Below are 24,906 nucleotides of genomic sequence, written 5' to 3' on the forward strand. Positions count from 1 at the left end.
AAGCTGGGGGCTGGTCTTACTCCCCTTTAAGAGGTGAAGAAAGAAAGAATCGATTAACTGGACAAGTCATGCATTCTGGAGCAGCCAAATCAATTTCTTAGATCCCTTTTCAATAGCCACTCCCTGCTTCCTTTGGCTTCTAGAACAGTTGGGATTTTGACAATTCTCTTCACATACTATCTCCAGCTGCTCCATTCCTAGCCTGAGAGTTCATGACCACTGGCTGGTATTAAACGCCATCATTCTCTTCTCTTCACTACTGTTCCTGGGTCTACCTCTTCCCAAAGCTCAGAAGTCCCCTCTCAGCCTCCCCCGCTCCTTACCTTCCTCCTTTCCTTTCCCTGAATGACTCATATTGTTTACTGAGTAGAAAAGCTAATAGAAAGCAGCAGAATTTATGCTTCCTTGGGACTTACTTTACAAGCTGGCAAAATCATTCTTTTCTCTCTCTGTTAAATATTCATGCCTCTCAGATTTTTAGATACAAATGTACATTTTGTTTTAAAATGTGCTGATCCAAGACCTATTGGCTTGCATTGATTTCTTCTTCTTTGCATTTCTATTGCATTGGAAATAAAGAGGTCCTCATTCACTTCTTCTGAAATATGAACTTGATTTATCTTTTTTAAAAATTTGGATGCTGTTTGGCAAAAGGTCTGATGTTGGTAGACATTTTACAAGATTGTGTGCTTTTCTCTTTTGACATTGATGCGCGCGCGCACACACACACACACACACACTTAAGCACACATGCACGTAGAGGGAGAGAAATCACATAATCTTTTCCAGGCATATCAGTCTAATGTTTATATAATTTGAAAGGGATTTTTAACTAAGGTTTACGTTATTATAGGTTTCACATATATACAATTTGGGACAAAAATAAAATAGGGATAGGTTTACAGAGATGATGTTCACTGTTAAACAGTTGAGAAAGAAGACTCCTAGACAATGAGATGGGCAGAAGTTCCTCCATTATTAAAAGAGAAGGAGCAAGAGAATGACATGGCATAGACTTGTGGAATGAGAATAAACAGGGGTGGGTGGGAGGAGGGATAGACATCCTGATTAATTCAGGTCACTTGACTGACTTTTACAATATATTATGCAAATTAACGAAAGAAATAGGACTTTCAGATTCTACATGGGATTTTTTTTTTTTTTTTTTTTTTGCCTAAGCTGGTCTCACATATATTGCCACATGAAATTAAAAGAGAACATAACTTGGTGATAAGAAAAAGCTGAGTTTTTCTTACTTTGGTAAGGGAATGTACTATCATGTCAGACTCTTAGTAAAGTATTGGCATGTAGAGGATAAAGTTAGTATTTTAATGAGGTATTGGGAGGATTTTAGTAAAGCAATTTGACTAGAATTGGGTAAGGATTCTCACATAATTGCTTAGCACTGGCGAACATTTTGGTTGGGGAGTTAATTATTACTTGATGCTCATGTTGATATAGACAGTAAGCTATGTGGGTATAGATGATTTGAGATCTTGATAATAAACTCTCCTAATTAGGAAACACCTAAATATTTATCTAGCCTAGTCTCAACTTGATTCTTGAATTCCCTTATGACATGTGTTCATCCTGTCCCTCAAAGATAGAAATCAATGCAAAATTTTAAAGATTCTGGCAGCCAGCACTGGTAGATATTTACTCAAGGTTTTGAAAATTAACATACTTGTGATTTTTCTGGATCTCTACTTCTCTTTCTCATTTGTTACTAAAGAGTGACTTCATTGTCCTTCACTCTGTCTTTTCTCTCATAGTATTTTCTTACTGATAGCACCTGCATCCTCATCACATGACTTTCTCAGAATCTCCCAGTCTCTCTCTGTCTCTCTCTCTCCCCCTCTCCCTCTCCCCCTCTCTCCCTCTCTCTGAAATCAATAAAAAATATAGATATAAAAAAGACTTCCATCTCAGCTTTCCCACATCTATCAACATCATTCTCTGAATGTTTGCTGGTTCTCATTTCTTAGAGTGGAAATCTAATTTGTCCAGCTTATGTTTTACACTAGACTGGTTCACAAGATGCTGAGCAGTCTGTGCTTTGGCTGTTTTGAGGGATAACTGCCCAACCCTGATCAATCAAATGTAGCCCTGATGAGGCAAGGTTCTGCAATAGGAGAACAGTGTGGTATCTTCTCAAAAGGACTCTTTAAAGTTATTTCTGTAAGGAATACTGTGAATGGGAAGATCTTATAATTTTGTTTAGAAGAAAATGATGAGGACGCCAGTATCATAGCATTTTACATCAGAAGAAATTTACTACTTTGACTGTCATGGACATTGGTCTTAGGAGACCTCATGTTTTCAAAGCTCCTGCCATTGCTTTAGATGAGATATTCTTTATTTTAAATTGAAGGACATGGATACATATTGGAAGTCTATGAAGAAACATAGGACATTTTGTGTGTATCTATTAACAGCAGTTAGAAATGGACCCCTAATCTCTGAACACCTTCGTTTTCTTTATAATTTTTTTTTAGTTTCTCCTCATATTCTTTCAACAAAAATGTATGCAATCCTTCATAGAATTTATGAAAATCAATTATGATTATGGGTTTCCTCCCAATTTTATTTGTATCCCCCCATTAATATTAAGTGCCACTAGGGCAGAGACCTTTACTGCCTCATTCACCACTTATTCCTAGTGTATGGATACCTTTTGAATAGGACAAAGTAGGGTCAAAGAGAGAGGACTGAGGGGAAAAAAGATGAATTAATATATACACAGTAGGACTTCATTATTCACTTAAGGTGACCAGAAATACTCTGTTACCAAAGCTATACAGTAGTATACAGATACGACTACTTTTTACTCTGGCAACTTTTCTTCTTAAGGGTTCAATGTTGGATTCTTTCCAAAATTGCCTGCACCATTGTGAAAACATAGGTCATGATAGGAAACTTACTGATAGGAAACTTACCGAAGAAAATAAATAATGACACAAATTCCCTACCTACTTCTTGATTTCAAAAAACCCTCTCCCAGGGTAATAGTATATGCATGTTTTTCAGTTAGAGATAAAATGTAACTTCAAATACTCCATGAAAAGTAGAATCTAACCTACTGATAAGTTGCTTAGATTTTGGAAATAGGTGTGCTTTCAAATCATGGCTCTGCCACTTAATATTGTTATAGAACCCCAATAATTAAGTTCATCTTGCCTGTACACTCTGGCAAAAAAAAAAATGCAGGAGCTGGAATTTGCAGTGAAGAGATGAAGTAGTTTATTAGAATTGGGCAGTGGTTAAGTTTGTGCTCTGAAAGACCAATCACAAGATACTGTGGGTTAGGTGTTAGGAGTTCAGAGTCCTGTTAGCTGGTTGGTTAGAGGTGAGGGTTAGGATAATAAATCATTTCGCAGCACTTCAGGACGACTACTGAGCTCCATTGTCCAGAACAGGCTTCAAAGAGATGTAACCAAGGGGGTTGTCTAGTCTTAGGGCTCAGGAGCTGAAACCTAACTTACATTAAGATGCTATTTTTAGCCTGTCAGGAGGCTTAAACCCTGTGATCTGGTCAGAACCTGACTGCTCCCTTCTGCTACCTCAGCAGTCATCGACCATCATCATGTTGAGAGACTAATGCCATGTCAGTGAGGTGTGCCGAGAGAAAAGAAAGATTAAGTAAAACTACAGTTTAAATCAGATCAGAAAGACAGGGACCCTAGGTTTCACTATTTGTGAGATTGTGTACATATAGCTTAACTACTCTGGGCCTTAGCTTCTTCATCTGTAAAATGGGAATCCTGCTGACATTTCTAAGAGAGGTAAATGGCATAAGGCAATGTCTGATATTTGGTAGCAAATAATAACTCTAATTTTATTTATTAATTATTGTAGTATATTCCATATGAACAACTGTAAACCTATTTTTGCCCAACCCTGTATATTCTGTTAGTTAATCTTTGGCTCATTAATCATTAACAGGGACATTGGAAATATTACTCCCATTTTTTATGTGAAAAAACCGAGGTTCAGAGAGTTCAAGCAACTTGTCTGAATGATACATCTTGGAAAAGACAACTGTGATGCTGTCATTTATAAGAAATATATATATGGTCATTTCACAGTTCCTGGCTCACACTCCCAAACCCTTGACATTCCCTGTGCACAATGAGATCATCTTTTGTTGTAATATTTGGTCTCTTGTCCTCAGTTCCTGAAATCCATTCAAAGACATAAAAAGGTGAAATGGTGTCTTGTCATTAACTGCAAGCTCCTTTTTCCACAACTGGGCTTATGTTAATGAGGACACTTTTGGAAAGCACCTAAGGATGGTGGCTGGTTGCCAGGGGAACCAATCATGAAAAGAGGGTTGGAACTTTCAGCCCCCCCCCCTCGGCCCCCTCCCCCGCCCCTGCTTTCTGGGGAGAGGAGAGGAGGTGGAAGTTGAATTAGTCAGCAATAACCAATCATTTAAACAATTATGCCTATGTAATGAAGCTCCCATTAAAACACACACACACACACACAACCAAATAAACAAACAAAAAACCAATCCAAAGATCAGGGTTTGGAGAGCTTCCAGGTTGGTGAGCCAGAATACTTCCATGTGCTATCATGCTGGGCCTCAAGTTCCATGAGGACATCTTTTAATATCCTTTGCAATAAATTGGTAATCTAGTGAGTAAATGGATTTCCTGAGTTCTGAGAGCTGCTTTAGCAAGTTCATCAAACCCAAGGAAGGGTTGTGGGAACCTCAGATTTACAGATAGTTGGTCTGAAACACATGTAACAGCCTAAATTTGGGACAGGCATATGTAGTGAAAAACAGTCTTGCAGGACTGAGAAAGGGCTATTTCTCCATAGATAGCGACAGAATTGAATTGAATTTCAGTTTCCCAATTGATGTTTCAGAACTGGTTGGCGGTTCCCCACCCACACTGATTTATCGAGGATGGGATTTGGACTCAGTTATTCACAGGGGTAAGGGAAGGGTATAAGGCTCAGTGACTCTGCAGGTTTCAATAAATAAGAATTATTCTTGCAACAAATGCAGATATTCATGCCATCACATAAAAATCTCTAAATCTACATTTTCATAAAACCTCTGGGTGATTCGTATAGTTAACATGTATTCAGGACTTACCCTACCAGGTGTTGATCTAAGTGGTTAAGTAATTTGTTCACTGTTTTGGTAGGTGGCCAAGGTAGGTTCCAACTCTAGAGACCGTTATCTTAACTACTTACTATGCTTGAGTGGCTATCCAGTTGTACATCACATTTTGAGAAATATGGGAATAAATAACTACAGGATATGGAAGCTCCGGGAGTGGTTGCTATAGGGAGGTGTGGTGCCTGGAACAGATCAATGGGCAGAACCTGTCTAAAATTAGCAGGGAAGGTGGTCATGATTAATGAAACCCAAAGCATCAACTTGTATCTGGTACAACGTGCTCCATACATATTCATTGAATAAATAAATACTGATGAGGACAATAACAAGTTTTCAGTCTTAGGAAAGAAATACAGAACATTTATTTAGCCATGAGATCTTTGAAACTCAGAATTAGAATAAACTTTAAAAGTCATCAAGACCAAGCTCCCTATGGAGGCAACAACTCTCTCCCAATATTTCAGACCTGTGGTCAGTCAGTCAAAGAAGAAAGCAGCCTCTGCCTTGCAGTGAGGAAACAAGAGAAAATACTGGAAATCCAGCCCACAGAGAATTAAGAGAGCTTTACATGCTAAAGTCGAATAGACTCTGGATTCCAGACAGATATTTGATGGACAAGAGGGAGAGAGGTAAAATACTGCCTACAATCACAGAAGCGAGTCTCCACTAGCAAAAAGATGCTCTTGGACATACGGGGCCAATGTGAGGCTATTGATTTTTCTCACAATTCCCTTTTTATTGCTCATCTTTTCCTGTTAGCTCATGCAGCCAGTGTCTCAGGGACTGCAGTTCCTCGTGGACCTGCCAATCTGATTGCCGTTGAACAACCGTGAAATACCAAGGTCCATGAGCCCTCTAATTGGACAAGTCCTAGCTAATAATGCAGTAGTGATGCTGACAGTTGGAGTAGGGAGGTGGAAGAGAGAAACCCAATATGAGAAAAAGGAAGAATCCATGAAAGTTGTCTTCATAGAGAGAGAAGAAGCAAGTAAGGAGAAAGAATCACCACACAAAATTTATCCCAAACAACACTAATAGAGGAGTAGGAACGTACTAGTCACTTGGTTAAGTAAATAAACTTTTCTAGTCTTCTGAGATCTAGGTGATCTGAGCTCAGGGGTTCCTGCTCAGTGTGCAGCAAACTTAAGAGGGGTTTGTTATGAACTGAATTTTTCTGACTCCCTGAAATCCATGTGTTGAAGCTCTATTCCCCAAGGTGACAGCATTGGAGTTGGGCCCTTTGTAAGGTAATTAAGTTTAGATGAGGTCATAAGGGTGGGGCCTCCCTGGTGGGATTAGGGTCCTTGTAAGAAGATGAAGAGAACGGAGCTCATTTGTGTTCTGTCACTTGAGGCTACAGTAAGGAGCTGGGAATATACAAGAGGGCTCTCATTAAAACCCAACCGTGCCAGCACACTGATCTCGGTTGGACCTCCAGCCTCTGGAACTGTGAGATACTAATGTTTATTTTTTTAAGCTACTCAGTTGGTGGTATTTGTTATAGTATCCTGAGCCAAAGAAGACAGGTACAATGAAAGAATAGAGAGAGGTAAGGCTGGAGTAGTGATAACAAACCAAAACATAAAATTCTTTGTAAGGCCTGAGTACAATCTTTTACACAAACAGAAATAGCAGATCTTTGCAGATGTGGGGGTTCAGAATGCGCCACCCCAAGATATGCCTCAGTAATATGCATATGCATATTACATTGAGCTAAAGGCAACTTTAGCTTCAGGCTTAAAGGAAATTTCAGCCCCTCCCTTTACTATCTATAGCGCAGTCCAAACTTCTATTTACTAAATGTCTGTTCATCTTATCATCCTGCAGTGACTTTTTGAAGATTATTACCTCACCCCTAGCTCAGGATGTCTTATATACCTGATCCCCCTTTCTGTCTCTGAACATCTCATGCATGTGGGGTTTCTGACCCTATGTATGCAGGATTCCCATACATATGTGTGTGTTAAACCTGGTTCTTTTCTCTTGCTAATTTGTCTCATGTCTATTTGATTATTAGACCAGTCAGAAGAATGCCGAGGGTAGGAGAAAATTTGTTCCCCCCACCCGCCTCACAGACACACAGGTTATTAAAGCTCACTTTCTAATGCTACCTGCTGGGATGGCTTCTCCCCTCTTCTGTAAAAATGCTGCGTGGGGCCTAGGAACCTGTCCTGTCCTCCAAATCCCCATTCTGGCAACTGAGATTCTACCTTGAGCTGAGCAAGCTAGCTAACACTACCCTGTGTGGTTTATAGCATGCAGGCCTTGATTATTAGTGTTTCTGTCCCAGCTAAAAGCAAGTTCCAAGCATCCACAGTCTCATCTGAGATGAGGATTTTACCTTTCTTTGTCTGGACCTAGCAGTACCAGAACCCTATTCCCGAACCTGGGGTCCTCCTCGAGTTTTTCACCTCTGTGTGATCATCGCCCACAGGACCTCCATCTCTCACTAACTCACCTCCTGATACTGCTTTCTGAACCACTCGTTAACACCTACTGGGCAGCTCAGTATTAACCATGTTGCTTCCCTTTGCCTCCAGTACCTGCAGCTGAATCTAACTCTACAGGCCATCTGAATGCCATGTCTAGTCTCTGTTTACTGTGCCTAGTGTACTGTGCTTGTTGTTTCTAAATAATTGTAATCTTTATGGACCCCCATTAGCATAGCTAAAATATGGTCTGAAACAGTGGTCAAATACCAAACAGGCAAAAACAAAACTAAACCAAACAAACAAAAAGAAAACTAGAGCAGAGGAGACAAGGTGTTTGTAATTCATAATATTTGCAAATAAGAGAAGGAAGGGGGTTTGGTATGGTCTAGCAGAGAAATAAAGTTAGGTTAGTTCTTTCATTTATTTAATCATGAGACATTTAAAAAACAACTACTTTGTGCCTGAAACTACTTTAGGCTCAGATTTTGGTTGCAAATAAGATAAACTTTCCTGGAGATTCTAGTCTAGAGGAATAGGACACTTTGCAGCGGTTCTCAACCTGTGGGTCGCAAACAATGAAAATACATCCTGCATATCAGATATTTACATTACGATTCATAACAGTAGCAACATTACAGTTATGAAGTAGCAACGAAAATAATTTTATGGTTGGGGGGTCACCACAACATGAGGAACTGTATTAAAGGGTCGCTGCATTAGGAAGGTTGAGAACCACTGCTTTAAGGTTTAAATTGTCATCTAGGATGGAACAAGAGTGTTTTAGTGTGTGGTGGAGGCCTTGTAGTGCCTGATCACAGAAGCTGGCTTTTGTGGAGCAATCATTAAAACATGGTTCACAAGTGATTTTGAGGTTTCGGGGACCCCCACAACACTTTTTCTAACACCCCATTCTGCTCCGTAAAATATCTATCATGCTGGGTTCCTTTTGCCTGGAATCTTAAGGCAGAAGGTAGAGGGTACAGAGTAAATACCCCACAAGAATTGTTCAAGGTGTTTACTGAAAAATACAATGCGCAGGGAGAACTAGCAACGGAGAGGGAGATGGATGCGGCAGGAGTGTTTCCACTTTATCTGTTGTTTTGTTTGGTGACATCACATGCCTCACAGACTGTTTTCCTGAACATTTTCCTTCTGCATACACGGAGGAGAGATCTTATTTGATCAGTGAGAAATGCAAGGAGAGATAAAGAAAGGAGTTTGCCTCTCAGTGACATTGCATAAGGATTTATTTCCTTTATCAGCGAATTTGGATTCTGGTGAATGGATCCCATCATGCCTATCTGTTATCTGCGCAGGAAACGTAGCATGTCCCACTAACCGGCTAGCCGGCCACCTGGGCCTCTCTCCTGTGGATCAGGGTACTGTCCTCCCTTTCCTCCCAAGGAATACATGTGTTAGTCTGAAAAGAGAGAAGAGGCCCCAGGGGCTGCCAAAATGATTTCTCTCCCAGAACATCAGTTGAGCCTGTATCCTCAGGCTGGTCTGTCTTTTCATGATACCCTTTCAAGTCAACACCCTTCCTCCTCACTTGAATCTAAGAAAAGATTTCCACGCGTTTATAAAAATAACGTTATCTCCAGGTGATAAGACGACAGGTAATTTTTATTTCTCTGTTGTTTATCACTAAATTCAAAATGATATGTGTTCAGCAAGCCGTTCTTTTTAAAAATGTACTTTTCTAAAGTTGTAACAGTGTGGGAGGGTAGATTAGTATGAACTTCTTGCAGATCGATTTCAAAACATTCTTAACAATTAAAATATAGATTGCAATTTTCTTTCAAGAATATGTCACATAAAAGACTTAGAACTGTGTAAAGAGATACAAGAATATCCATGGCAGTACTTACAAAGCAGAACTGGAAGTAGCCTAAATGTATATCAATAGCCAATTCATTAAATGAATGGCAGCTCTTTCATACATTCAAATACTCTACAACTATTAAAAGAAAATGGTAGCTCTATATATGCTGAAATGGAGCAATCACCAAGTTGCTTTATAAAATAAAAAATCAAGGTGAAAAAGGGAACTTCTGAAATATGTTTTATTCTATTTCTTGGTCCGAGTTCAGCTGGTTACATCTGAGCATCAGCTTATAAAAATATTAAGCAGTTATAACTTAAAATGAATACATTTTTTCTGCGTGCACATTATACTTTAAGAAAAATGTTAAAACTGTACAGAGTATTATATGTAATGTCATTTATGATTTTAAAATACTAAATATTTATACCAAATACTTTGACATTTATACAAATTCTAGGTTAGTCAAGATATTGTAAACAATAAGTACCTCTGGAATGAAGAAAGGAAGTTAAGATTTTTTATTTTTGGCTTTATATCTTTCACACTTTTTGATCTATGCTTCATTTTTTAATTTATTGAATTGAGAGAGAGAGATTTGTTGTCCCACTTACTTACGCATTTATTGGTTGATTCTTGTATGTGGCCTTACCAGGTATCAAACCTGCAACCTTGGCGTAACAGGATGACGCGCTAACCATTGGAGCTACCCAGCCAGGGCTTGCTTTGTGCATCATTCTTAAGTAAGGGAAAAGAGGTAGTTAAATTTATTTTCAATACCTGTACACATTTCTGAAAAAAGTAAAATAACCTCTCTGTCTTCATCACATGGCGTCAACCATCAAGCCCCCGTGGCTTTCCCTTGCTGAAGCAGTGTTCTCCAGCTCTGGGACTCATCACAATGTATCTGCTCTCTCCTCTTGGCCTACCAGACCCTCTCCACCACTTTCAAGGCCTCCCTTCCAAGTCTAAGTGGGTGAGCATCTGTTAAACAGCTGCCGCTTCCAAATTGAGGAAGGGCCCCATCGCAAGCAAGAGGCCAGATCGAGAATCATTCTGAGTGGAAAATGGCTTGGCAGGATCCACTGCTCTGGGACCCATCTGAGAGGAAAGATCATTAATGTTAATCTAACTGGGCTCAGGGTGGGAGGAAGCGAAGCTGTGGTTTTTGGAGGAAACGGCTTGAACGAAGGGCTGGTTTGATTGGACAGAGACAATGAAGAATCCTTGCCTGTGCCAAGTGGAGACATGATTATCCACAAATGATGCATGGTTGTCTGCTGCCTTCTCTGTTCTAGTTCAGAGGGGTCATGAAACCCCACAGTGCCCAAGGCTGTGCTCAAGTATCAAGTTGGGATTTCTATTCTGGGTTGAGGAAATATAGGGTTGCTTACATGGAGTGTTTGCATTTAGGTTTCTTAGGTAATCCTAAAATCACCTCTGGTAAAAATAGCAAATCTGAAGCTGTCCTATTTCAGGCATATTTTGGGAAGGCATGGTTCCTTGGAAAAGACAGCAATGCTGAGAAAAATAGAAGGCAACAGGAAAAGAGAGAGACCAAGTACGAGATAGATTGACTCCATAGAAGAAACCACAGGCATGAGATGAGCAGGGTTGTTGAGGACAGAACATAACCCCTCTGTGGGGTCTCCAAGAGTTGGAGCCAACTCAACAGCACCTAACACACACAAATACCAAAGATTGCATTCGACTGTAGCCTTATGGCTAAGCACAAAGGCTTGGGAATCAGGCTGACCTTTGCATAAATCCTGATTTTAACACTAAGTGGCATTGTGACCTTAAGTGAGCACCTAAGCTTTAGTGTCTTCATCAACAAAAGGGGAACAATAATAATATTTATCTAATAAAGTTCTTTGTTATGGTTATTGGCATTGATAAGAGATATTTACAGAGTGCTTATCACCTGCCATAGTAGATAAAATTATAACCATTTCCTATGAGAGAAAATGGAAACTATAAGGATACTAGAGGCCCTGTGCACGGATTCGTGCACTGGTGGGGTCTCTTGACCTAGCCTGTGTCCTCTCGCAATCTGGGATACCTCGGGGGATGTCAGACTGCTGGTTTTGACCCGATCACAACAGGCCAGGCTGAGGGACCTCACTAGTGCATGAATCTGTGCACTGGGCCTCTAGTATGCATCTAAGATCTTTGGTTAATCTCTTCCCAACCTCCCTCTCCCCCTTTCCCTCTGAGATTCATCAGTCTATTCCATGTTTCCATGCCTGTGCATTGAGCATCTGCCCTCTGGTAGTCAGTGCGCATCATAGCTACCGGTGGAATGGTTTATGATTGCTTAGGCTTTTATATATATAGATGGCTAGCATAGAGGAGAGATGAGACTGAAATGCAAATCTGTCCCAGCATACTTTGAACCCCATTTTGTGCTGGGACTGTGTGGTCTAGTTTTCTCAAAATGACTGTTCTGCAGAGATCTCTTGAAAATAAAATGTGTTTAATGCAAGCCTCCATTTATTCTCTAAAATGTATGAAATCAGCCCCCCTTTCTAGCACTTACTCAGGATCTCCAATAGGTCAAAACATTAATAAAATTATCAAAGACCAAAAACATTAAAATCGGTTCACCACTCACTCTCACATTATTCGTACAGGGTCAGCCTGCTGGTAGCTGGTGACACAGTGGTCTGGTGCTACCCGAAGGCTCGTCTGTTGTACAGGAGGATAGTACTGCCCGGGAGCTTTCAGAAATGCAAAGTACCGCCCCACCTCAGACCCATGTGATTAGAATCCACTTTGGACTTTAGCAGCCAGGAAAGTTTTAACAAGCTCTCCAGGTGATTCTTCTGCAAACTAAAGTTTGGGAAGCCCTGGGCCTTGGCCAAGCTGTTAGGACAAATCATTCCCTGTAAAAAGCAAAGCAAGGGAGGTGAGGTCTGTACCCACATTATGAGAGAGAGAGAGAGAGACAGACAGACAGACAGACAGACACAGACATTTCTTCCTAAAGGAATGTTGTGACCCTTTTCTCCAGGTAATCTCAGCCTTAAGTTATACTTATTTTGTATGTTTGGGGAGTAGAGGAAGGATTGTTAGGCAGGAGGAAGGAAAATGCCAGTTAACTGCTTCCTAAAATCCGAAGGGATTGTTCAAACACCAGTAAGGCTTCTTCAGATAACCTGAAAAATGTTTTCTTGGTTTGTTTGTTTGTTTTTATACTTCCTGGGAGTGTTCTGTATGGACAAATATGTGCTCTGGATGTGGAGTCAAGCAAGAATCTATGTGATTTCTAGTTTAACATGCATTCTTTTTCCTGCTCCATCTTGTTTATAATCCCAGACCATTTCCTCTCCTCTCTCTATCTCCTCCTTTTCTTTCCTAATTCTCTTTAAGGAGTGGCCTGTCTGGGGAATTAATTGTGAATGAAGTACACACTGCCACTACCCTCAGGGATAATACAGACAAGTCAGGTAATGGGTAATAAATGGGCAAATGCAAGGCAGTGTTGTCCTTGGAGTGAGCAGGGAAACTCTTCCCAGAGGAAGGATCGGATAGGATGAGACTTGGTTAGGCAAGAATTTTGGAGTGGGGCTGAGAATCGGAGGGAACTTGGCTTAACAATTTTAAGGCTTCTCAGCTTGAGCAGAGAAAAATGGGGGAGCGTGGCTGGATCTGAGGCCTGAGAAACCACCTGAGTTGGGAGAGGAGGGCCAAGATCAATCAAGAAAGCATTCACTCTTCCAGAAGTAGGCATAGCTGGAGGGGTTGGGTGGGGAGGAAGGCTACTCTCTATTCCCATTCCTGTCTTCTCTACCTAGGATTTATCAAGGGAACTCAGTAACAAGGTTTCTGATCTGTAGCATCCCTTGTTGACAGAGGGATGTACCTGTACGAAATACATAGCTTCAGATGCCCATGCTGCCTCTCATTGCCATTGTGTCCTGTATGCAAGGTGATTATAGTTCTCTGCATTGTCATGTCCTTATCTATATACTGCAAATAATGCAGCCTACTTTTTAAGTATGTTGCAAAGATTAAATTAGATAATATATTCTTGGCACAGTATCTGGGTACATAGTAAGTCCTCAAGGGTTCTAATCAAAACACGCCCTGTCTTTTCATTCATTTGACTGATCCACAAGCACTTAACATTCTCCCTAGTTCATAGGAGTAAGATGATCCCTTCTCTTTGCTCTTGGGGCCATTGGGTAGGAAGAAAATGATAAATTGTGATAAGAGTGACAGACAGTGTTTTATGAGAATTTAGAGATGAGAAGGTTAAGTACTGGCTGAATGAATGGACTATGGCAAAGGCATCATCTGAGTTGAGTCTTGAAGTATGTGCTGAAGAGGCAAAAGTATAGCATGTGTTCTGATAACTACAGTTTATTGATTGCTTACCAAGTTCTGGGCACTGTTGTGGGCATAATACTTGCATTGATTCATTTACTCCTCACAAAAACTCTAGGGGGTGGATACCAATATTGTTCCCATTTTATTGAGCAAGAAACAGCAGCAGAGAGAGATCAAGTAACTAGCCTCATATTTATGTTCTAGTTAATTAACTATACCCCCATGTTTTTGCAAATTATCTTAAAAATGTAAATGATGGAATCGGCTGGAGCATAAGGGGCTCTGAGGGGATTATTTGGAGAAACTACCCCAGAGAAAAGGAATTGATGAAGTCTCTTTTGGGGTGCATAGGTGAGGAGCAAAGATTTCTTTTTTTTTTTTTAATTTTTTTTTTTCGCTAAAAGTATTACAAAGGGTATTACATAAGTGTCCTTTTTTCCTCCCCGCCCTTGACAAACCCCTGCCTTCCCTTACCCCCCAGTATCTTATGTCCATTAGTTATGCTTATATGGATGCATACAAGGAGGAGCAAAGATTTCTGAGAAGAAACATTTAGAAGTAATAATTCCATGTAGTAGAAATAAGCCCTCTGGTGCCCTTATTTCATTGCCTCACAGTTTTATGAACTGAAATGTATTCCGCTCACACAAACCACTTCAACATCTTTTGTTTTTAATCTTTCTGACATACGAGAACAAATTTAACAATGAGATTCTGTTTCTGTTCTGTACATGTGGAATAATTAAATTTGCATCCCACTTCTGCGTTGGATCTGCTATTTGAAGGGGAATGTATCAATTGGACACATGCCCCATGATTTCTAGTCTGCAAATAAGGCATTTGGAGGAGGGAGGGAGGAAAGGCAACATCTTTCTCCCTAGCAATAATCACAGTAAAATCTTCACTTAGTGACAGCTTGTTTGAGGCTGAATCAGTTTCCATTTGCAAGGGGCCAAGGGGCGGAATTACAGGGAGGAACCTGGAGAGAGGCAGAGCATAATCAAGTAAAGGCCCAGGGGACTCTCAAAGACATTTGCAAGAGAACTGAACTGGCAGATACCTGAAAAGGACCTTGGTCAGGCAGCCTTGGTTATTTGAGCCTCTGTGTTATTTCCTGTGTCCTAACATCCTTTTTCATATGAAACCTAGGTTGGCCTGATGAGTCATCGATACTAATGTTGTAGAATGCAGTTAATTGATGCATGGATTTGGGAGTGAGGAGATGAATTTGGGTTTACATCTCAGTCCTGCCACTCTGGGTGTCTTTGAGACCGTGAGCAAGTTCCTTGCTGTCTCTGTGATGCTTTCTTTGCCTGTGAAAAAAAGTGCAGGATAGTGATTTCTACTTCCTATGGGAAATTTTTTAAAAAATCTAATAACACTTAAAAGATCTTGACACACATTAGGTACTCAATAAATATTTTCCTAGTTTGTCTTTCAGGGTCATTCCTACATTTTTATTCCTTGAAAGTAGTACTCAGTTTGTTTAAATAAAATCTACTTCCAGAAGTAGAGGAGGTGGGGGAGAAATTGATGCAGGAGGAGACACTGCTCACTTAAATGGCAATGGTCTAGGCATTCATTGGGATAATTTCACTAGAAACTAAGGATATTGCATTTAAAAAAAAACACCCTCTTACCCAGTGACTCCCTGTGTTCTTTTACTGACCTCAGCATATCTTTCTTTGACACTTTCTACAGCTCCAAGAAGTTGAATGTGTAAACTTTTTCTTAAAATTAAAGTTGAATATGTAAACCTTTACCATTTTTATTCCCCACTAGCCTGTAATCCCACATGCGATCAGAAGTTGTCTCACTTGTTAATGCCTCTATCAATGATCCTTAGACTGTTACCTAGAATATATATTTAAAAAGCATATTAGAATGAATGATAAACTAAGTGGCTGCTCATCAGAACTTTCTTAATTTTCTCTCCTTCTGCAGGGCATGTATGAAAAATGGATTCCAATATAGAGATTTAAAATAGGGAGGTTCGAGGCCTGGTTTATCTTCATATTTATGTAATAATTTTTACTTCGCTATTTGCCAAAGCCCTATGAAAAGAAATCTGGACATTCACCCAGTGATTTATAAGTAGGTGCTTTGCTTATTATTTAGTTAATTTTATTTTAATATCTATGGCATTGCTCAAAATTGCCGAAGGCAGACTGGCCAATAGTAGTCCAGTTTCCCCTAACCAGCATGAAGCAGTATTTTCCATCTTCCCCAAGTAAACCTCATTGAGGACACTTCCCAATTTACACAAATTCACATTGATTTCCTTCCTCTGTTCTCTTTATACTTGTAGCCTATAACCATAGGCATAAGTGCTAAATTATTGTCTGCCTCAAATATGATAGTAATTGTTGTTGTTGTTGTCCCCTAACTAAATCATAGCATCTTTGAAGGTAGAACTAGCTATTATTATATTTTAGTACTTTTTTTGTAGGCACCTAGTGGGTGTACATGGAGCTAACAATCTACTATAAAAACCACAGGAGATCTTGATATTATATTTTAAAAATCACCGTCAGTGTTTAAACTTTACCTTTCCTTTTTTAAAAAAAAATATATTTTATTGATTTTTTTTTTTTTTTTTTTTTTTTTTTTTTTTTTTTTTTTTTTTTTACAGAGAGGAAGGGAGAGGAATAGAGAGTTGGAAACATCAATGAGAGAGAAACATCGATCAGCTGCCTCCTGCACACCCCCTACTGGGGATGTGCCCGCAACCCAGGTACATGCCCTTGACCGGAATCGAACCTGGGACCCTTCAGTCCGCAGGCCGATGCTCCATTCACTGAGCCAAACCGGTGATGGCTACCTTTCCTTTTTTAATGTAAACTCTGCCCACGTATATAAAAGCATACACTGGTACATGTGAGGCACCAATAAAATACCTAGTGTGGGGCATTTTACCTCTATCAAACTTAAGATAGGCTTTTGCACATTTAATTTGAAAAATGACTCTGCCTCCGAAAATCTAAAGAGGATTATTCTTTTCTTATTCTAAGGCAGACACGGCCATCTCCTCCAGCTCTTGCCCCAATTTTCTAAAATAACTCACCTCCTGTGTTTCTATTCCTTCACTGACCCGCTCTACTCTCACCACTCCCTTTACTTTCCTTACCTGAATTACATGCCAAGGAGGGCATGAAACATATTCCCAGTTCAAGAAATACAGGCCTTCAACATTTCTTATATATCGCACCAAAATGAATCCATTTTAACTGGGGAAGTAGATACATCAATGTAAGTGGACTATTTTTGACAGTTTAATTCAATTTAAGTCCACTTTGTTCAATTAGAAGGGATCCGAGAGGGGATGTAGGAGGATGGTGGGGGCGATAAACATGTCCTATTAGAGGAAAACAAATGCACTCCTCCACATTAAACCTGTCTGTGGAGATTTTTACTTTAAAAAGGCGACATCATAACAAGTTGTTAATTTATGTTCCCTCAACAAATGGTGGATTACTCACTTCATTTTATATTGCTCTTTCTTTGCTTTTGGCTGGATCCTGACAGTGCTGAGGGATTGCAGGGAGAGGGAGACGGAGACAGACTCTTTTCCCAACTTTCGAGTTGACTACATTACGTCGGCCATGATTCATTGAATGAAGCTTTTGCTAAAAGGCTTGATCAATGCATAAGGACATTGACCCATTCAGGCCAGAGTGTGGATTTGAGATGAGAAAGCCTGCACCATGCAGCACTTTTGACCATCTCTTGGAGTTTTGGTCTCCAGTAGTGTTCGTTGTGGTCAGACTTCTGCAGATGAACCTGGCACGCTACAGATCTCTGCAGGAAAACTCGATAAGGCAGCAATCAGAGATAATATTGCCTGAAAAACATTAGAAAATGAAGTCAATGAGGTGAACAGACTGGAGGAAGGCAGCAGGGAGTGCTAGGGGCTGGGTAAAGCTAGGGGGCATGCATTTCATCTAAAAGGAAAAAATGAAAGTCTACTCAGCTCTTGGTCATTGTTGTCATGGGGCAAGTGCAAGTGTCGTTTTATTGAATTTTCCTGTTTTATTTTTTTTTCAAGAGAATATTAAAAAAATCCAGATATATAGGTAAAATCAACTTTTAAGTGGGGTTGACTTTCATCGATGTACCTCCATGACGTGCGACTGTCCTAGAGCACGATAGAGAGCTAGCAAGCGCATGCGCCGCTTGACACCACTTCTCTCCCCGTGTCCATGGCAGATGCTGTTCCTTGGTCACAGCTTCTTCCCACAGAGCCTAGAAATGAACTTAAAATTATTCCCAACCGGAACAGCAAGCAGCCACTGCGGACCATTCAGAGTTGGTGCTCAAGAAAACATCCCAAAGAAGACTTAGTCATTGTATTTAAAGAATCTACCATGCATGATAGATTTTAAAACTTGAAAAAAGAATTGTCAGACACCAAATTACATTCATTATACCTCATTATTTGATTGTCTTGCTCAACTTATAAATCATGTTCAAATATATTTTTCGAATTAGTCACTAAGATCCTTATGAGGTAGGGCAGAAATTGTGTCTAGATTAAAATGGAGAAAACAAACCTTCAGAGAAGTTAAGTGAGTTGCCAAAGATCACACATCTAGTAGTTAGAGATGTGAAAAAAAAGGTAGCTCAGGGAACTGGAGGGCTATACAGAGAAAATCACGGAGAGAAATCCACAGGGAAAGAAGAATCAAGCTTGCAGTAATGAAGTAAAAGGAAGCCGTGCACGTTTCCGCTGAGGAGTAAGTTAACCTACCTACATCATCTTTAATTGCCAAGTACAGCTGGGGAACCAAATGCCTGGGCTTGCCAAGTCAACCCACATTATTAGAGTTAAGTGACCATTCCTTATACTTCATGGTGACCTTTCTCATATGCCCTCTGTTGGCATTAACCAGAGTTTTGATGGGTAGAGAGAGAGAGAGAAAGCAAGCCATACTGACACATTCAGGGCAGAGAAGGCAATGCTTTTATTCTTTCTTCTAACCTTTATTTTCTACCTGGGTAAGTGCATTGCCTGTCTGCCATGGTGACCATTCAAGTGTTTTTCTTGTGGGATTTTGTAAAATAATTAGCCCGATTCCTTCCCATATGTGTGTGTGTGAGAGAGAATCATTTGATGGGGCAATAATTGCCCCTGGTGCTTCCAACAAAAAAGAGTTGATTAACCCCTATCACCATTCTCCAGTTACAGTGCTGCGGTGATGATGATGAATGGTTATATTTGTAATTTTTCCTATTTGTACATTTTTAGTGAACTATAACATGCTTTTACACGTTGCTTTATGTTTTATTGTCACAAAAACCCTGCTAGGTAAGCAGAGCAGGTAGTGCGAGTGGTAGAAAAATCGATGTTTGCAATCTTTACCAATTAAATGTCAAAATCAAATCAACTAAAAGCAATAGCAAAGGCTAACATTTGCAATGCGGGAACACGGAGCGGGAGATCTTAAGACAAATACTGGTAACCACAGTAGAATTGTACAATGCTTTCATAGTTGTTGGGACCCCAAACACACACTCACTCACTTAAGTTTAGTAATTCTTGGCTTTTGGAGCTAATTCTTAGATTAATAATTCTTAAGGTTAACAGAGGTGATTATATTAGGACTAGCCAATTGCCCATGCTGATTTTTAGAGAATGTGGTGCAGATAGGTCTGGAATAATTTTTGAAGTATTGCTTTCATAACCAACTTTTATAACATCTTTGGAATATATTTTTGCGTGTGGCGAGATTCTTCAATAGTGCTATAGTCCTGAATGTTCATTATCAGAAAAAAAAAAATGGATTTGATTGGCTTAGTTCTCTAATTACTATTCATACAAATAGTTTTGCTAATAAAAATTAGTCTTTGTTACTTTCAGCAATTTCATTCATTTCCACTATATTTACACTGATATTCTGGCATTACTTATGCTAACACCCAAGTCCCATTTTATTGAAAACTGTTTTATTTAATATTTGATCTTATATCTAATATTCTTTTGATGAACTTATATCAAGTGTGCTTATCATGTTAGCCTATATACATCACAACTATTTTAATAATTTCTTATGTAAAAAAGTGTAACTTTTTATCTAAAATTAACATTACTTTTACTAACTTGAGGTCATCTAATCCTTTATAATTATTTGACCTACCAATTTATCTATACTACCAGCTATGCATAAATTTACCCACCCATGTATCTATTCAATCATGTTATCACTCAAAAATATTTACTACATGTTGACTATAAGTTAGAACTTCGTGAATAAGACATAATCCCTGCCTTTGGGGGCTTCTTGTCTAGTACAAATCTCTACCAAAGTGATGTATGTTGAAGATCATAAGGATTTTTAAAAACATGGACCCAAATTCTGGATTAGTTTGTTTTAAAGTATGGCTCAGGCATTTGAACTTCAAAACAAGTAAACAATCAGATGATTTTGACGGAAGGTACAAAATAATTATTGGATTCTTAATTTCATATCAGTAATACCTATTAGTATTCCTTTGTGTGTGTTTGTTTTTACACTGTGATAGCTGAGATGTGGGATGGCTTAATAAAGTTTCCAGGGTCACATGCTGGGGAAAAAAAAAAAAGAGAAACAGCTGGCTTAATACAAACATTATTTTTCCACCTACAATGCTGTTTTCACATGATTCATTCTATCAAAGTACTGCTTTCTAATCTTAACAACAACAAAAAATCAAGCTTGAACCTGACCAGTCTATGAATTTGTACAGTATATAAAAACATAGAGAAATGGTGAAGAACATCACCAAATACAATAAGCGAATATTCAGATTATGGGAAATGCTATAGAACAAATAATATTATTTTTTTAAAAGCAATACACAGCATAAAAATATGGAGGGGCATCCTATAGACTAAAAGATATTTAAGAGACTCATCTATCATTTACAATGTATGTACCTTATTTGGATCCTAAATGAACTATGAAAATATGAAGCAGTTGGAAAACTTCGAACATCATCTGATATTATTAAAGAACTAGAAAACCAGTACACGGAATTCATGCACTTGGTGGGGCAGGGGGGAGGGTTGGCTCAGTTCAGATTGCGAGAGGGAGCAGGCCAGGCCAACGGACCCCACTAGTGCACGATCGGAGCTAGGGAGGGACATGGGAGGTTGGCCAGCTGGGGAGGGACCGCAGGAGGGCTCCAGGGGGTGTCCAGCCTATCTTGCTCAGTCCTAATTGGCCGGACCCCAGCAGCAAGCTAAACTACCAGTCAGGGCGTCTGCCCCCTGGTGTTCAGTGCACATCATAGCGACTGGTTGAGCGGTCTTAGCATATCATTAGCATATTATGCTTAGATTGGTTGAATGGCCAACTAGCTGACTGGATTCTTAGCATATTAGGCTTTTTATTATATAGGGTTTCTGTTAACTTCTTTTATGTTTAAAATACTTTGTTAAAACATCATTATTTCATTAGGGTGGCCTAATGAAATATTTATAGATGATAGGCTATCATGTCAGGGATTTACTTTAAATAATCTGAGTGGAGAATGGTTGTGGGTATATATAAAAATAGGATTGACTGTGGGTTTAATTTTAGAAGCTAGAGGATTAATATTTGTGGGTTTCTTTCTACTTTTGTATGTATTTGACGATTTCCATAGTAAAACTCTTTTTAAAAAATGATGTGTGCTGCCTAGAAGAGTAAACTCCCCTTGAACCTGAGACCATGGACAGTGCTTAGCCCTAGAGATTCACACAGAATTTGAAATTTCTTGTTTCTAAAATGGTACTGGTGGCAAGTGCAGCCAAGTATGAATCCCTGCCTCTCCTCCTGTCCTTTCCTCTTCTATCTCCAAGTAGCTCAAGCCAGAAATTTGTTTCATTCATGATATGCCTTGCCACCTCCACTGATCCCACTTCTTTCACTTCTAGTCAGTTTTAAAGACCTTTCAACTGCATCTCCAAATAGGCAAAAGGGATAAGAATGGCTATGCAAAATGGGGAGTTTACAGGCAATGCAGGCCGGGGTTATGCAAAGAGCTGGAGGTTTGCAGAGGCCTGGGGTTTGCAAAAGGCTGGCGCCTCTGGTTTCTGCAACATGGCTGTTAATCTTTTCATGGTAACAGGTAGCTCCTGGATGTAGAGGATGGGCCAAATTTCCGGGTGAGCTCCCAGGTCCTGTGTACAGCTCCCAGCCAGGTTGGAATGTGCTTTCTTTAATCAGAACAAAGCAATCATAGCTAACAGAGCATGATTAATATTTCTTATAATTATAGCTGATCCCCAATAATAGAGTCTATCTCATAAATTGAGAATTAAATGACTCAACATATAAATGTGCTCAGTTCTTGGCACATACCTGAGTGTCTGCAGTTATTAGATTATCCTTTTCTGGGAAATCTTCATGGTCCCTTATAGGGACAACTTTTATTCTTTCATAGCACTTGTTTTCCCCTCACTTCCCATTACACTATCGTGGGGGTTGGGGTAAATATAGCAGCCTATTTTATTTTTTTATTTATTTCAGATAGGAAGGAAGAGGGAGAAAGAGAAACATCAATGCTGAAAGAGAATCATCTATTGGCTGCCTCCTGCATGTCCCCTGTTGGAGATTGAGCCTGCAACCCGGCATATGTCCTTGATTGGAATCAGACCCAGGACCCTTCAGTCTGCAGGTGGATGCTCTATCCACTGAGCCAACCTGGCCAGGGCATAGCAGCCTATGTTTTATACCAAAAACTTAACATGGTACTGGTCACATAACTGGACCTAATCATTTTGTGGATGGAACCATAAAATTGGGTGAGATCTTGAAGGCCATCTCCTCTAATCTAGTTCACTTCTGGACATTATCCCTACATACCTTATCTTAAGCTTGAACACCTTATGACTGAGAGTTCAGTGCCTGCCAGATATATTCCTGAACAGGTCCAATTTCTAGAAGAGTTCATATTGAAGCCACTTTTTCTGTATGTGTGTGTGACTTCACACTGTTGGATTAGGTATGCTATCTTTGACCACCCAGATTGTCTTCAACATAACATCTCTTCAGGGTTCTGATAGCATATATTGTTTTAGCAAAGCCTTTTCTTTGCCAGATTAGCCACCCAAAATTTCTTCTGTCACATGTTATCTTACAACAGCTTAAAACTCAAGATTATCACATTTTTTCCATAGGCAGCTCATTATCGATTTCAATAATGTATAGACAAGTATAAGGAACACTTCCCAAAGTACAATCTAGGGAATGCTATCCCCACAGATGTTAGAAGATATAGACAAAAATGAATTTAAAAAATTACAATAATTTTGGGAAATGCTGTGGTAAACACTATTAAATTGTTTTCCCTAAGATGCATTAGACTTTTTAATATTCTAATGTGCTTTATGAATCTCTAAAGGCTCTTTCAGTCTGCTGCCTGTCTCAGAATTATTTGACCAAAGAAATGATTTGTTGTTTCCCAAGGGCATCTTACATGACTACTGTTCCATGGAAAACACAGTTAGAGATGCTGAACCAATATTGGTATAAACTCTTGATTAGATTTTCTAATATCTTGTTTTCCAAAAATCTGTCCTTTACTTGTTATTTTAAAATAAACGTTTAATTTTAGATTTGCAGAATTATTTTGAAGACGTACAGAGAGCTCCTGTGTACTGCACACCTAGTTTCTCCTGTTAAGAATAATTGTACCAGTATGGCATATGACACAATTAGCAAACCAGTACTGCTATGTTCTTGTTAATTAAATATTCCTTATTCAGGTTTCCTCCATTTTCCCTGCTGTCCTTTTTCCTGTTCCAGGATCGCATCCAGGTTATCACATTACGTTTAGTCCTCATGGCTCCTCAGGCTCCTCTTAGTGGTGACGGTGTCTCCTATTTCCCTTGTTTGTGATCAAGCTGACAGTTTTTGTGGAGTGCTGGCCAGGTAGTTTGTAGAATGTGTCTCGGTTGGGGTGTATTCGATTTATCCAATGCTTTTTCTCATATTAGACTGGGCAAAGCGTTTTTAGAGAAAGAACATAGTGGGAAAGTGTCATTCTCATCACATCATATCAAGGGTACATCCTATCAATGTCATCACTTTGAGCACCTGGCTTGAGGTAGCGTTTGTCAGGTTTCACCACTGTACAGTTCTTCTTTTTATCCCCTTCCTTTCCATACTTAAATCCTGAGGAGTTATGTTCCATTGCAGTAAAGGCAGTTTCTTACGTAAAAGTATTTGTAATTCTTCTGTCTTGGAAATTTGTTTATTATGGCTGAAATATTTGCTTATTCAGTTATTTATTTATATCAGTGTACACTCATGCATAGTTATTTTATTCCTTAGATTAAAACCCAATACTCCTTTATTTAATTTTAATCAGACACCCCAGCTTTGGTCATGGGCAGTTCTTGCAGCTGGGTTCTGTATCCCTTGGATACAACCCTGTCTTTGTGTGTGGTGTATGTGCTGTGTGCTTCATCACTTTTCTTATTTTCCAGCACTACAGAATCCTACAGGCCCACTGTGTATACTTCTCTGCTGGTTGTATTCCTTGCTAATGAGGTGTTTTGGTTCATCTTCTGCGTTCTCTGCCCTTGTCCTAGAATCAGCCATTTCTCTGAGGAGTCCTGGTTTCCTTTATTAGAGAACTAGTGGCCCGGTGCACGAATTTGTGCACATTGAAAGGAAATTAATTAGAAGAAATATTTTAATATCACTATTCGCCTTTTCTCTATAATAGAAGTGTCAACCAAATTCATGATCAACAATGACAGATGGAAACACACGCATGGGATTGGTGCCAGTGAGAGCTTTATATGTATCGTGCATGCACAAGTCAACTTAACCTTTTATATATAGAGAATAAACCTGCTTAATTAGACCTTTCTGATTTAGCTAAACTTTTTCCATCCCAGTGAAGCACCCCAACTTCTCTTTCAGGTAATTGTCAGCAACACAGCAGTAAATATCAACAAGAAGCAGATTATTATTGTAGATCACGCAGGGAGAACAAAGGGTAACATATTTATCTGCAGCAGTGTTTGACTATATTCTGCACAGTGAGAAAACCTGAAGTCATGTTCAAGGTCCACCATTTCTTACTTCTTTTCAGTCTGGTCAAATTTCTAAGCTTTCTAAATCTCCATTTTCTGGCTAATGAAAATAGGATTATACCTACTCCAGGACTTCTGTGAGGATCAAATGAGATGAGGCACGGGAAAATGCTTCACAGACATT

The sequence above is a fragment of the Myotis yumanensis genome, unplaced genomic scaffold (assembly GCF_028538775.1).
Source record: "Myotis yumanensis isolate MYYU_CA2020_CCGP unplaced genomic scaffold, mMyoYum1.0.hap1 SCAF_12, whole genome shotgun sequence".
Taxonomy (NCBI): Eukaryota; Metazoa; Chordata; class Mammalia; order Chiroptera; family Vespertilionidae; genus Myotis; species Myotis yumanensis.